Source organism: Thalassophryne amazonica, chromosome 10 (assembly GCF_902500255.1).
Source record: "Thalassophryne amazonica chromosome 10, fThaAma1.1, whole genome shotgun sequence".
NCBI lineage: Eukaryota > Metazoa > Chordata > Actinopteri > Batrachoidiformes > Batrachoididae > Thalassophryne > Thalassophryne amazonica.
In genome coordinates, this window is record NC_047112.1 from 85550430 (window position 1) to 85566486 (window position 16057).

The 16057-nt window shown below is 40.7% G+C and overlaps 1 protein-coding gene across 1 annotated transcript in view; it reads left to right on the top strand.

The window, feature by feature from the left end:
* plpp6 (phospholipid phosphatase 6) overlaps window positions 1-16057 on the top strand; it is a 35003-nt gene that overhangs the window by 12458 nt on the left and 6488 nt on the right. The window lies entirely within an intron of this gene.

Genomic DNA, 16057 nt, shown 5'->3' on the forward strand with positions numbered 1-16057 from the left:
TTTACTTTTTAGTAATCTCACTGAAACTGATTGTTTTATGAATAGCTTTAATAGCCACTGTGCCACTATCTTGGATCAAGTGGCACCACTTAAGGCTAATAAAGCTCCTCGTGAAAGTTTCTGTCCTTGGATAAATGATGGGATTATAACTCTAAGGAGAACATGTCGCCAGATTGAACGCCTATGGAAGTCAACAAAACTGGAGGTTCACAGGCTACATTTAAGAGACTTAATATCTTCCTTAAATAAGACGATAGAGGAGGCCAGGACGAGTTATTTTAATCGCCTGATTGCCTCCAATAAAAGAAATCCTAAAGTGCTTTTTGACACAATCAGCTCTCTTGTGTCACCTGCTGCCGTCACTCCTGTTATCTCTAAAACTAGTTGTGAGGAGTTCCTGGATTTCTTTGATAAGGTTAGAGGTATAAAGTACAACCTGCCTCCATGCCATGGTCCCCAGCACTGGGAACCTCTCACTCAGTGCTGGGCCTCATTTGAGCCTGTTACTGTAGAGGACATCTCAACCATCATGAATAAAGTGAAGCCATCCTCTGGTATTTTGGATGTTCTTCCGTTTAAACTGTTTGTGAATGTATTTGACTCCATCGGGCCCTACATTGCTAAAATGTTTAATATATCTTTGTCGAGTGGTGTGTTTCCCTGTTATTTTAAACATGCCATTGTGGAACCACAGTTAAAGAAAGCTGGATTAGATTCTACAGAGCTCAAGAACTTTAGGCCAATATCTAAAACCCCTTTCTTGGCCAAAGTCTTGGAAAAGGTAGTCTGTGCTCAATTGAGATCGTTTTTGCAGGCTAACAACATCCATGACACTTTTCAATCTGGGTACCTTGAGTTTCATTCTACTGAAACAGCCCTGTTGAAGGTGTCTAATGACATGATGATGGCAGCTGACACTGGCAAATGTTCTGTGCTGGTTCTGTTTGATCTGTCTAAGGCGTTTGATACCGTTGACCATGGCAATCTGATAAACAGATTGCGGGATTTGGTTGGAATGTCAGGTTGTGTTTTAGAGTGGTTTACCTCTTACCTGACTGGTAGAACTTTTAGTGTGATGGTGGGCAATGCAGTGTCGGAATCTGCAGATCTTCTGTGGGGTGTGCCACAGGGATCGGTCTTGGGACCTGTTTTGTTCTCGTTGTATCTCCTTCCTCTCAGCAAGCTGATCCAGCAGTTCAGTGATGTGTCCTATCATTTGTATGCTGATGATCTGCAGCTGTACTGCTCTTTTAAGACAACTGAGCCACAGAAACTCTGCTCTCTCACAAATTGTTTGGCCAAAATTAAGGAATGGCTCACTGAGAACAGTCTGCAGTTAAATTCCAATAAGACTGAGACTCTCATTGTAGCACCAGATAGTGCTGTACCTGGAATTAAGCAGCATCTCGGTAGCCTAAGCTGTACGGTCAAAAGCAGCCTGCGTAACCTGGGTGTCATTTTGGATGGAGGAATGTCTTTGGAGCAGCACACAAATTACCTGGTTAAGAACTGTTTTTTCCAAATTCGGAACATCTCTAAGCTCCATAAGATGGTGACTTTAAAAGAGCTTGAGATGATTGTTCATGCGTTCGTCTCATCGCGTTTGGATTATTGTAACAGTCTCTTCACCTCTCTGAATAAGAAGGAGTTGGCCCGCCTGCAGGTTGTGCAAAATTCTGCTGCGCGCCTGCTTACCCGCACCCGCAGGAGGGACCATATTACTCCTATTCTTAATACTTTGCATTGGCTGCCTGTCTCCTACAGGATTCATTACAAAATCCTGGTATTGACTTTTAGAGCTCTGCATGGACAGGCACCGGAGTACATCAGGGACCTGATCCAGCCTTATGCTTCCTCCAGGAGCCTCAGGTCGTCCAATCAGAACCTGTTGATGGTTCCTCGGACCCGTTTTAAAACTCGCGGGGACACATCTTTTAAAGCGGTGGCGCCTAGCCTCTGGAATGAGCTTCCCTGTGCCCTTCGTTCCCTGGATCGTATAGATACTTTTAGAAGGCAACTAAAGACGCATTTCTTTAAGTTAGCTTTTTAGCCTAATATTGTATTTTATTGTTTTCGTATGTTATTTTTAGATTATTTTTGTATGCCATGTGCAGCGCTTTGTGACCCTGGTCTGTGAAAGGCGCTTTATAAATAAAGCTTACTTACTTACTTACTGTATGTGGGGTTAATCTACTGTCTTGTCGTTTCTCAGATCAGTTGTTGGTTTGGTTCTGTGGTATGCAGGAGATCACTTGACCGAGGGTCTATACGTTCAAATAATAATTCAAAAATACTGTCATCACTCTTTACTCATAGTCAGTCTCTTACAACGGTGTAGCCTAAATACACGAGCTTTCTAGGAGCGCACCCAATTCATTACGCACGCTCAGAGGCAGGTACCCTCCGGGGCGCACTTTTTTTTGGGGGGGCAACCCCGCCCCCTGTGATAAACTCATCGCCCCCTTAATATTTTTTTTTCTGGCACCGGGCCTGGATTGCTGCAGAGATGGTTGTCCTCCTGGAAGGTTCTCCTCTCCACAGAGGAATGCTGGAGCTCTGACAGAGTAACCATTGAGTTCTTGGTCACCTCCCTGACTAAGGCTGTTCTCCCACGATTGTTCAGTTTAGACTGGTGGCCAGCTCAAAGAAGCGTCCTGGTGGATCCAAACTTATTCTATTTATAGATGATGGAGGCCACTGTGCTCATTTGGTACTTTCAAAGCAGCAGAAATGTTTCTGTACCCTTCCCCAGATTTGTGCCTTGAGACAATTCTGTTTCAGACGTCTACAGACAATTCCTTTGACTTCATGCTTGGTTTGTGCTCTGACATGAACTGTCAACTGTGGGACCTTATATGTAGACAGGTGTGTGTCTTTCCAAATCATGTCCAGTCAACTGAATTTACCCCAGGGGGACTCCAAATAAGCTGTAGAAACATCTCAAGGATAATCTGTGGAAACAGGATGCACCTGAGCTCAATTTTGAGCTTTATGGCAAAGGCTGTGAACATGTGATTTCTTGTTTTGTTGTTGTTGTTTTAATAAATTGGCAAAAATCTAAAAAAAAAAAAAAAAAAACTTTTCACATTGTCATTATGGGGTATTATGTGTGGAATTTTGCAGGGAAAAAAGAATTTCATCCACTTTGGAATAAAGCTGTAACATCAAAAAAGCAGAAGTGAAGCGCTGTGAATACTTTCCAGATGCTGTGTGTGAGTGTGTGTGTGCGCGCACACTCGCATTTTCAGTGGTTTCATGTGTATGCAGCTTTTCCTTGAAGCTTTGCCGTGTTTATGGAACACTTTTTGAAAACGAGAAAGCAAAAGACTGAATAGGGAAAAATTTCATTTCCGTGTGGGCAAGTCATAAGTTTAGGAGAGGAGCTCATTAATAAAACCAGAGGTTTTTTTGATGTGGAGTTTAACTTGATGAAGCACATAGAACGGTGACTGAAAGCCAGCATTTGATGATAGTTAATGACACTTAGTTAATTGTTTTCTTATCTTTGTAGTTGTATATATGGTAAACTATAATTTAAATCCTTTATGTAATTTGCTGGTGGGAACTTGTGTTGTCCTGCAAATCCAATGAATGTCATTGATGTTCAATTTTTGAAATGCTTGCAGGTAGTGGGTGTACATCGTTGCCAGTTGTTGGGCTGGAAACAATGGGCCAATAGCAAGTCAAACGTGGAAGTAATTCTGCAACGCCAGGGGTGGACAGTTATTTTTTGCAACAGGCCAAATGACAAACAGTCTCAAGTCTGCACAATAATAATTTCATTCCTGTATAAAAATCAGTAAATAGCATTGTTTTGACAAACTAGATGTTCTGATTAGACAATGAAAAAAAGAGGTTACCTTACAAAAATGTAATTTATTCAAATTTTCCAAGACAATAGTGAACAAAATGTGAAACATTTCTGACTCATTTACATTTGTGACCATTTTCAGTCACATTGACTCCAAAACGCATTTTGAGTTTAATATACTTTTGAAACTGAAACTTACTGTTGGAACAAGGTTTGTTTTCTAAAGACGCCACATCAACTGTCATTGTAAACCAGATATTAAAGACAAGTCACAATATCATTGTCACTGAACTCTGCAGAAAAAAGAGAAACGTGTCCCAGTGCACTAGTTCTTATCATGTCAGTGCATAACTACATTTGTATTTTCCACCGCTTTTTACATTTTTGTGTTTTTCAGTTATTTTTTCTTATTCAGTGAGAGAAATCTAGTCTCTGTTGATCTTTAACAAGTGTATCAAATGTGAAGCACAGCTGACAGATGATTGTCAGTGAGAGAGGACCTGTACCTGGATTTATTAAAGTTCATCAAATCCACCTCTCTCTTTTTGGCATGAGCGGATATTTTTGAGGAGTGGTGTGCATTGATTGGATTAATCATTTCTGAGAAAAAAAAAAACAGGCTTCAAAATAAAAGCAATGCGGTTTTAGTTCAGGCATAAAGGCCCCCGGTCACACGATGACAGGAGGACAGCTGAACGAAGGAGAAAAAGTCAAAAAGTCGGGAAAGGGTGGACGAATGATCGCCATCTTTCCCATCACCGAAAAGCTTGCGCACCAAAAATGCGTGAGTGTGAAAACAAAACAGTCAATCACAGGACCAGAAGTGGGGATAAAACCAAACGGTCTCCAGCCGCTGTTCCATGGCTCCATACTTTATCTCCGTTGCTGTCCCCACATGGATCACGTTAATGCTGTGTGACGGGTGTGATGCTGCCGCGCCAGGCTGTGTGAGGCGGGTTGATTGCTCCTTGCCAGGTTTTGCCATTACACGATGGCGCCATGCCAGGCTGTGTGGCAATGTGATGGCACTGTGCGGCTGTGTGGCGGATGTGATGGAGCCGTGCCAGGCTGTGTGGCACGTGGTGATTGCTCTGTGCCAGGCTTTGCCATTATGCAATGGCACCATGCCAGGCTGTGCGTCTGTGTGGCATGCATTACACAGTGGTGCAGTACCAGGCTGTGTGGCGTGGGGCGATCTCTCCATGTCAGGCTCTGCTATACTTTGGAGGACACACACACGCAGCCACAAACAGCTTGGGAGGTGGATGAAGGTCACCCGTAACACTAACTTGACAGAATAGTAAATATTTTTTTCTTTAATTTTCAGGTATTTGCGCGCCGGTCCAAGTCAGCCAAAGGGCCAGATGCGGCCCACGGGCCGTAAAATTGCCTAGGTGTGTGCAACATGCTCACTCTCAACATGCAGCAGTTAATCATGCAACCTTCCGTCTAGCTCTAACCCTATCTACACAACCTTTTTTGGGGGGGATTCCTGGGGTGGGGTGGGGGAGGCTCTTTCGGCTCTGATCTACACGTGAAACTTAATCATTAGCATCATTTTGGTATCATTATAATGTAATATGATGTCATTATGACATCATAATCTGATTGTATTGCCCAAAATGTCATATTTTACAAATTTACATATTTCTACAAATGTAGGTTATGCATCTCAGTTTTACTGATCATGTGCCTTAGAACACTTAAATGTTCACAATGATTTCTGCTGCAAATGGCAACTACAAAAATATCGAAATGACATCATAGATATGTTAAAGTGGCTTCAATTTCTCAGAACATGACAGTAAACGGTAAGTCCTTAACGACATGATATATTACTACCAAATTTTCAGGGCATGATATATAAACACGTAGTCACTACAAATATATTGGTGTTATTATTACTAATTATGACATCATAATGACATCACATTCTATTTTATTGACTAAAGCGGTCATTATAGGATAACCTTATACAAAGTTATGTTAATATAGTGGAATAAGTATATGTTAAGTAGAAAATATGGAAAGTACATTAATGAACCTTAGATCGGTGATTTTGGGTAAGACATTACCTGTCAGAAAACCATTGCCATGGAAACAGCAAAGATGATGGACTCACTCACTCATCTTCAACCGCTTTGGGCTTAAGCTTTTGATACAACGTGAAAGTTGGCTCTGGCTCCCCCCCGGTCTAGATAGGGTTAAGACATGTTTCACAGATGCTTGAACGTTGAGTGAAACATTTGCTGCCCATGTGTACTTCAGACGCCATACATGAGACCCTTTACAATAAATCATTGTTGTGTAATGGTGAAGTGCAGGACTTCTAGGATTAACTGTCATTTGGATTCTGATATGGGTTGGTTCCATTTCAAATCACCCACTTTTTAAAAATATTTCCCAGATCACTCCTCAGCCTTGTTCTGTCAATTTGATTTGTCACTCACATTCCAAAGTTTGGATGAAATGCCAAATATTATGTCTGTATCTTGAAAGGTTTTGAAGTTACAGCAACCCCTCACCCTGGGCTAACATTTGGTGTAGAGTGGGAAGATTGCGTACATTCTGGTCTGTATTTTATGATCTGGTTTCTACAAAGACCTGAAAATGGTAGCAAGACCACAATTTGATATGTTGTTCATCTTACCGATTGCTGAAAAATCAAAGAACTACACTAGCTATGTCAGTCTAATTGTTTGCACCATAATTTATGATGTGTTGTTTAAAGGCCGGGTCCTTCAAGTTAGCCACCAGATGTCTCTGCCTGGCTGATTCTCCATGTGCGCAGTTGCGGGTCAATACATGGATATGTGACGTGTCCAAATGGTGGCCTCCTGCTCCAGTGTATATGCTGATGTACACTATACTGGTAATTTGACTCCTGAGGGAGCAAGTCCTTCTCTTAGTGATGTTAGGAAAAGGAAGTACAATTCCACCACCATTGAGACAAAGCTGCAAGCTATTGCATTTGCCAAAAAACAACAACAAGGTAGGTACAGTTTACAATTAATTTTTTCTAAGACCGCTGCGGAGTGTTACCTTAAAATTTTGATGATGATACAGCATGTCAGGGTGTCAATTGTAGAGAAACAATGTCAGGTGGCCCACTGGTAGGGTTTTGATTTAGCAATGCACTGATTTCTTACCATCTTCCTATAAGGAATTGAGAACGTCTAGCTAGATGTTACATGACAGATGTAAAGTGATTGTCTTTGGTTCACCTTACCCCGGGATATGTGTGAAACGTAACGCCATATTACAGTGCAGGCAAATTTTCAGATGTGAAACTGCCTAATTAGAGCTAACATTTGATGTAGAGTGGGAAAACTGAGTCAGTTTTGGTCACTCTAGTGTGATCTGCTTTTCATGAAGGCCTGAAAATGGTAGCAAGTCCAAAATTAGAGATACTGTTCATATCTCTGATGGCTCAAAAATCAAAGAAATACACTGGCTATAGCACTCTAATTCTTTGCACCATGATGTATGATGTGTTAGAGAATATCTATACAGTCAAATTATAAATCCAGTTCTTTGGAGCAAAATCTATAGTTAGAAATACGCTAATTTTGAACGAACTTCAAAATATGCCCATTTTCTGGACTCCAGATAGCAATGAGGGTAAATTTCATATTTTTACCACATATTCTTACATATCTCAAGATGAGGTGTAGCAAACATGTTGTTGAGTTTACATTTCCTTACATTAAAAGTAAGCTCAGGGTGTGCAGTTTCACATCTGTGAATCTAATCACAAATGTGTTATTAATGACTAATAAAGTTGGTACAAACACTGTTTTGTGTTAGAGGGGCCATCCAAAAACCTGACCTGCATACCATAAAAGATTTGTGGACTGAACTGATAAACATGTCTTTGTAAGGAGTCGTCCAATCTTGACAGATTTACACAGCAGTTCTTTTAAGAAGACTGAGCCAAAACATTCCACGAAAATCTTGAGGCTTGTGGGAGGCTGCACTAACCAATTCAACTTTACCAATATACATAGTGTATAAACTTTGAATTCACAGAAAGAAATTATGTAATGAATAAACAATGAAATCAATTTCTTAGTCTTGCACAAAAGCACTTATGGGAATAAAGTTGGCATTCTAATGGACTTTTAACATGTTTTTAATTGGCAATATGTGTATGTATAAAATTTATTTTGATTTTTTACTTTGCACTGGGATACCAATTAAACAACTGCAAATTATAACGAAGACAATGCTCATACGATTGAGTGTATTTGAGCATTGGCGTATTTAGCATTCGGCAACCGAGCCATAGCTTTCATTGTTTGTGCACGCTGTCTCTACAAGTGCTTTAAGTTTTACACATAACAACACAGACACACAAGTCAAACACATGCCACTCCACATTTATGGTAACCACAAATAACACAACCAAACTGTTTAAATAAATTTCATGTTCAGATAGAGGCATGGACAGGGAGGTGTTTGGTACTTCTGCATGTGCGCTCAATTCCACGTTGATTGGGATGTACAAAAGGAACGTGCTTGGATCCATGCATACACACACTCTGATACATCTGTTTTGCTTTTTTTTTTTTTTTTTTTTTTTTTCTTACGCCAGTTTCTGGGTTTTGGCGTACGTCATATTTCAGTAGGAAATCCATGCCATGCAAGTCTTTGGACATGATGCCCCAGGTGGGTAGTGATCAAAGAACCTTCTCACAGTGAATGACACCTTTCACCAAAAAATACATGTATTTCTGTGAAATGTATCACAGAAATACAGTGGGTATATTACAATGAAAAAAATCCCATGGGCATATTAAATACTACCCAGTGACTAAAATGATTTTAGCATTACTAACCACCGCTGCCAGCTGCATGGGTGCAAACAATATATTTGCATATAAACAAACTTCAATCTGCATATTTATTGTCAGAATTCACCCAGTCATCACTGGCAGATCTTAGAGTGCATGTGCACCCACTTTATTTATTCAAAATTTTACTCCAGGCAGCTTGGTCCAAACAAAAGGAGGTCGGGCCAAACGGCTGCAAACTGGCAGCCCTGATTTACGCCCTGCACAGCATCTGACTTCACATGCTGTTTATCTGTCTGTCATGACAAGACCATCACTTGAACCCCATTAAAGGATCACAAAATTTTTTTACCCTTTTTTTAATGGCACTTTGCCTTCAGAAATGCAACCATCTGGTGTGAATCAGGCATCACTGAGGAGTATTAAAGGCAACTTATCAGGAAAACATATGAGGGAGTCTTTCATGAAAAAGACATCTGCAGCGAACATACCCATATTTGCCTGTTGGAGGGCCCAAGGCCAAGCATCAGCTCACCCCCTCTTTTGGAAGAAAGTCACCTAAATGCCCACCTGAAATTAAATTAAAATGCATAATATGCATGTAATGAATGAGAGGGAAAAAAATGGACACAACCAGGTGAGTAATTTGTGATCAAATTAGACATTTTATTGAAATTGGCATTCTAATGTACATGATGTTGGCCATGCTTGTGCATCAGAGCACCCCCTCTTCAGGCATAATTTCGCGTGGAGAACCCTGGGCCCTCTGATGAGAGAGTGGGGTATATTCCAATAGGGAAGAGGTGGAAGGTAATCTCTGACTTTTGTTACATCAAGAGAAGCCTAAATTTGTCAAGGAGATGTTTGAATGTGACATCTGATGCCTTCCATTCATATCTCTGGCTGCATGTAAGGCCTGGCTCGATAATTACTGTGCCGACTTATCGTTTGATACATAAAGATGAACACTGTCATTTTTTTGGCCTCGATATATCGCTCTTTCCATGCATGTTTGTTTCCGTAAAATCACCAAAATTTCAGCAAGTCACACTGCTTATGTCCCTCATCTCGTGATCTCTGCAGGAGGCTGGGTTAGCCGTAGTGTGTGCAAGGCGCTCATGCAATAGCGAGCCAGCCAGTTAAACTGAAGTGATTGTGTTATTCCATCCAGAAAGTGTATAAGAATAAATAGAAATGGTTGACTTCTTACCTTTTTATATATATAAAAAGTGTGACGCCGACAGAATCTTCACCGAAATCCATCTGAATCTTTCGAATGGTTTCCAACTGGCTGTCTCTAACAGTTTCGGAAAAAAATTTCATGGAGCAAAGCGGCAGCCTCTCAGCCATTTCCCAGACAATAAAAATCCGACGAGGGGGGTGGACCAGTGCTCACTCAAAGCCTGCCCACAGGTGAATGACGCAACCGACAGGCGTGAAAAAACTCACGCATGCGCAAGAAGGTTCAAGCTTGTCTGATGCAAGCGCACAATTCAAATCCATATAGTTTTTGAAAAAAAAAAAAAAAGGTCAGATAGTTTTCTCACAGACCTCGTATATGTTATTTATATATAAAGGGCTACGTCTGTCTGTCCGGGATAAACTCCCAAACTACAAACCCTGGCAATTATTTCTCAATAAGTAACGGTTACTTTTTTAGACCAAGCAGAAGGAAAAAAATATGGAATCACTCAATTCTGAGGAAAAAATTATGGAATCATGAAAAACAAAAGAACGCTCCAACACATCACTAGTATTTTGTTGCACCACCTCTGGCTTTTATAACAGCTTGCAGTCTCTGAGGCATGGACTTAATGAGTGACAAACAGTACTCTTCATTAATCTGGCTCCAACTTTCTCTGATTGCTGTTGCCAGGTCAGCTTTGCAGGTTGGAGTCTTGTCATGGACCATTTTCTTCAACTTCCAAAGATTTTCAATTGGATTAAGATCCGGACTATTTGCAGGCCATGACATTGACCCTGTGTGTCTTTTTGCAAGGAATGTTGAATGGCAAGATGCATTATCATCTTGAGAAATGATTTCATCATCCCCAAACATCCTTTCAATTGATGGGATAAGAAAAATGTCCAATATATCAACGTAAACTTGTGCATTTATTGATGATGTAATGACAGCCATCTCCCCAGTGCCTTTACCTGACATGCAGCCCCATATCATCAATGACTGTGGAAATTTACATGTTCTCTTCAGGCAGTCATCTTTATAAATCTCATTGGAACGGCACAAAACAAAAGTTCCAGCATCATCACCATGCCCAACGCAGATTCGAGATTCATCACTGAATATAACTTTCATCCAGTCATCCACAGTCCACGATTGCTTTTCCTTAGCCCATTGTAACCTTGTTTTTTTCTGTTTAGGTGTTAATGATGGCTTTCGTTTAGCTTTTCTTACAGTTCGGTCACAGACGTTGACTCCAGTTTCCTCCCATTCGTTCCTCATTTGTTTTGTTGTGGATTTTCGATTTTTGAGACATATTGCATTAAGTTTTCTGTCTTGACGCTTTGATGTCTTCCTTGGTCTACCAGTATGTTTGCCTTTAATAACCTTCCCATGTTGTTTGTATTTGGTCCAGAGTTTAGACACACCTGACTGTGAACAACCAACATCTTTTGCAACATTGCGTGATGATTTACCCTCTTAAGAGTTTGATAATCCTCTCCTTTGTTGGGAAGGTGTCGTAACACGGACCCACAACAGGGGGCGCAAATGAACGGACAATGGATAAGAAAAGGAGTAACAATTTAATGTTGCGAAAGAACACAACGGAATATAAACAAGAATAATGATGCCAATCATACACAGGAGGACTGCGGGCAGGCTTGAAGATAGGAGACCTCGGATGAACGAAGAGCCGGGGCCCACACCGCTTCTACCACCAACGGCCTGAAGAACACCGAAGCTGCCAAGCCCTGAGTCCCCAGGTGGTCTCTGTCCTCCGTTGTCGGCCCTGGTACTGCTGGCAGACAGAAACAGAAGGTGGTGAGTGTGAGTCCTCACACCCAGCAACCTTTATAAGTAATTCCTCCGGGAGGGATAACCTCCACCTCCAGGAACGTCTTTACTCGTGCAGCTCCCGTTTGTCCCTCTCCTGGGTCTTCACGGGCATGCGACTGCACACAGAACAATATTAGATTAACAGTAATCACAGCAGAGAAGGTTACCTCTAGTCGTAGAAGATTTCTCGGCGAGGAGGCGGAGTTGCCGTCCGGCCTTTATGGTGATGGTGATGAGATGAATGAGTGACAGCTGGTGTTGAGGATGAGTGACAGCTGTCACTCCCAGTGGCTCTGGCGCCCTCTTGTGCTTGAAGCCCGCACTCCAAGCAGGGCGCCATCTGGTGGTGGTGGGCCAGCAGTACCTCCTCTTCAGCGGCCCACACAACATCCTTTGTTTCAATCGTGTTGGAGCCATGATTCATGTCAGTCCACTTGGTGCAACAGCTCTCCAAGGTGTGATCACTCCTTTTTAGATGCAGACTAATGAGCAGATCTGATTTGATGCAGGTGTTAGTTTTGGGGATGAAAATGTACAGGGTGATTCCATAATTTATTCCTCAGAATTGAGTGAGTCCATATTTTTTTCCCTCTGCTTGGTCTAAAAAAGTAACCGTTACTGACTGCCACAATTTTTTTTCCTGATTTCTTGTAGTGTTTCTTAAAGCCAGAAAGTTGCCATTTGAAATTACTTTAGTTTTGTGTCATGTCTGTGATCTGCTTTTTTCTACAAAATTAAACAACTGAATGAACATCCTCTGAGGCCGATGATTCCATAATTTTTGCCAGGGGTTGTATATTCTGAATCCTCATGACATGGGGAACAAACTGGTACCATTTTGTTTTTAAAGTTGAATTGTAAATTACCCCCAAAATAGCCGGCTGTGGGTAGGTCCAGGCAGATTCAAATTTCCAGCCCTGTATATGTGTTGGCCATCTCTGTTTATTTAATCCCTTCCTTCAGCTGTTTTACGTATGTTCTCAACTGTTAAGCACCTGACTGTCCTGTACAACCCAGTTTGCCTTCCTGCCTGAATACATTCATTTTATGTTTGTAAAATTGCAATGTAAAAACAGTGAAATACACCACTACCTCAATTTTGATGAATTGATATTTACATTTACTCTTCCTACCTTTTGTGTGTAATTTTTGTTATAAATTTGATTGCAAAACAAAGTCTGCATGACTTAGTTTGGGGAGTCCACCTCTTATAGTTCTGCTGGACAGACTTTAGCCCATTAACTATTATATTTCTAAGACATCAGCATTACAAAAACAAATGTTGGGCAATTGTTTTGATTAAAATGATTGGCATTTGACTTATGTCTAAAACATGTTAACCCGGGCAGCACCGGGTACCCCAGCTACTGTGTGTATACATATATACACATACACATATATGTGTATACACATATACACATATATGTGTATACACATACACACATACACATATATGTGTATACACACATACACACACATATATATATATATATATATATATATATATATATATATATATATATATATATATATATATATATCAATCAATCAATTTTTTTTATATAGCGCCAAATCACAACAAACAGTTGCCCCAAGGTGCTTTATATTGTAAGGCAAGGCCATACAATAATTATGTAAAACCCCAACGGTCAAAACAACCCCCTGTGAGCAAGCACTTGGCTACAGTGGGAAGGAAAAACTCCCTTTTAACAGGAAGAAACCTCCAGCAGAACCAGGCTCAGGGAGGGGCAGTCTTCTGCTGGGACTGGTTGGGGCTGAGGGAGAGAACCAGGAAAAAGACATGCTGTGGAGGGGAGCAGAGATCGATCACTAATGATTAAATGCAGAGTGGTGCATACAGAGCAAAAAGAGAAAGAAACAGTGCATCATGGGAACCCCCCAGCAGTCTACGTCTATAGCAGCATAACTAAGGGATGGTTCAGGGTCACCTGATCCAGCCCTAACTATAAGCTTTAGCAAAAAGGAAAGTTTTAAGCCTAATCTTAAAAGTAGAGAGGGTGTCTGTCTCCCTGATCTGAATTGGGAGCTGGTTCCAGAGGAGAGGAGCCTGAAAGCTGAAGGCTCTGCCTCCCATTCTACTCTTACAAACCCTAGGAAATACAAGTAAGCCTGCAGTCTGAGAGCGAAGCGCTCTATTGGGGTGATATGGTACTACGAGGTCCCTAAGATAAGATGGGACCTGATTATTCAAAACCTTATAAGTAAGAAGAAGAATTTTAAATTCTATTCTAGAATTAACAGGAAGCCAATGAAGAGAGGCCAATATGGGTGAGATATGCTCTCTCCTTCTAGTCCCCGTCAGTACTCTAGCTGCAGCATTTTGAATTAACTGAAGGCTTTTTAGGGAACTTTTAGGACAACCTGATAATAATGAATTACAGTAGTCCAGCCTAGAGGAAATAAATGCATGAATTAGTTTTTCAGCATCACTCTGAGACAAGACCTTTCTGATTTTAGAGATATTGCGTAAATGCAAAAAAGCAGTCCTACATATTTGTTTAATATGCGCTTTGAATGACATATCCTGATCAAAAATGACTCCAAGATTTCTCACAGTATTACTAGAGGTCAGGGTAATGCCATCCAGAGTAAGGATCTGGTTAGACACCATGTTTCTAAGATTTGTGGGGCCAAGTACAATAACTTCAGTTTTATCTGAGTTTAAAATCAGGAAATTAGAGGTCATCCATGTCTTTATGTCTGTAAGACAATCCTGCAGTTTAGCTAATTGGTGTGTGTCCTCTGGCTTCATGGATAGATAAAGCTGGGTATCATCTGCATAACAATGAAAATTTAAGCAATACCGTCTAATAATACTACCTAAGGGAAGCATGTATAAAGTGAATAAAATTGGTCCTAGCACAGAACCTTGTGGAACTCCATAATTAAATTTAGTCTGTGAAGAAGATTCCCCATTTACATGAACAAATTGTAATCTATTAGACAAATATGATTCAAACCACCGCAGCGCAGTGCCTTTAATACCTATGGCATGCTCTAATCTCTGTAATAAAATTTTATGGTCAACAGTATCAAAAGCAGCACTGAGGTCTAACAGAACAAGCACAGAGATGAGTCCACTGTCTGAGGCCATAAGAAGATCATTTGTAACCTTCACTAATGCTGTTTCTGTACTATGATGAATTCTAAAACCTGACTGAAACTCTTCAAATAGATCATTCCTCTGCAGATGATCAGTTAGCTGTTTTACAACTACCCTTTCAAGAATTTTTGAGAGAAAAGGAAGGTTGGAGATTGGCCTATAATTAGCTAAGATAGCTGGGTCAAGTGATGGCTTTTTAAGTAATGGTTTAATTACTGTCACCTTAAAAGCCTGTGGTACATAGCCAACTAACAAAGATAGATTGATCATATTTAAGATCGAAGCATTAAATAATGGTAGGGCTTCCTTGAGCAGCCTGGTAGGAATGGGGTCTAATAAACATGTTGATGGTTTGGATGAAGTAACTAATGAAAATAACTCAGACAGAACAATTGGAGAGAAAGAGTCTAACCAAATACCGGCATCACTGAAAGCAGCCAAAGATAACGATACGTCTTTGGAATGGTTATGAGTAATTTTTTCTCTAATAGTTAAAATTTTGTTAGCAAAGAAAGTCATGAAGTCATTACTAGTTAAAGTTAATGGAATACTCAGCTCAATAGAGCTCTGACTCTTTGTCAGCCTGGCTACAGTGCTGAAAAGAAACCTGGGGTTGTTCTTATTTTCTTCAATTAGTGATGAGTAGAAAGATGTCCTAGCTTTACGGAGGGCTTTTTTATAGAGCAAAAGACTCTTTTTCCAGGCTAAGTGAAGATCTTCTAAATTAGTGAGACGCCATATATATATATATATATATATATATATATATATACACACACACACACACACACGAGGTATGTCAATAAAGTATAGGTCCTTTTTATTTTTTTCAAAAACTATATGGATTTCATTCATATGTTTTTACGTCAGACATGCTTGAACCCTCGTGCGCATGCGTGAGTTTTTCCACGCCTGTCGGTGACGTCATTCGCCTGTGAGCACGCCTTGTGGGAGGTGTGGTCCAGCCCCCTCGTCGGAATTCCTTTGTCTGAGAAGTTGCTGAGAGACTGGCGCTTTGTTTGATCAAAGTTTTTCAAAACCTGTGAGGCACATCGAAGTGGACACGGTTCGAAAAATTCAGCTGGTTTTCGGTGAAAATTTTAACGGTTGATGTAAGATTTTGAGGTGATTCTGTCGCTTTAAGGACTTCCCACAGAGCGGGACGTCGCGCAGGGCTCCCAGGCGCCGTCGTCAGCCTGTTTCAAGCTGAAAACCTCCACATTTCAGGCTCTATTGATCCAGGACGTCGTGAGAGAACAGAGAAGTTTCAGAATTAGTCGGTTTCAGCATTTTATCCGGATATTCCACTG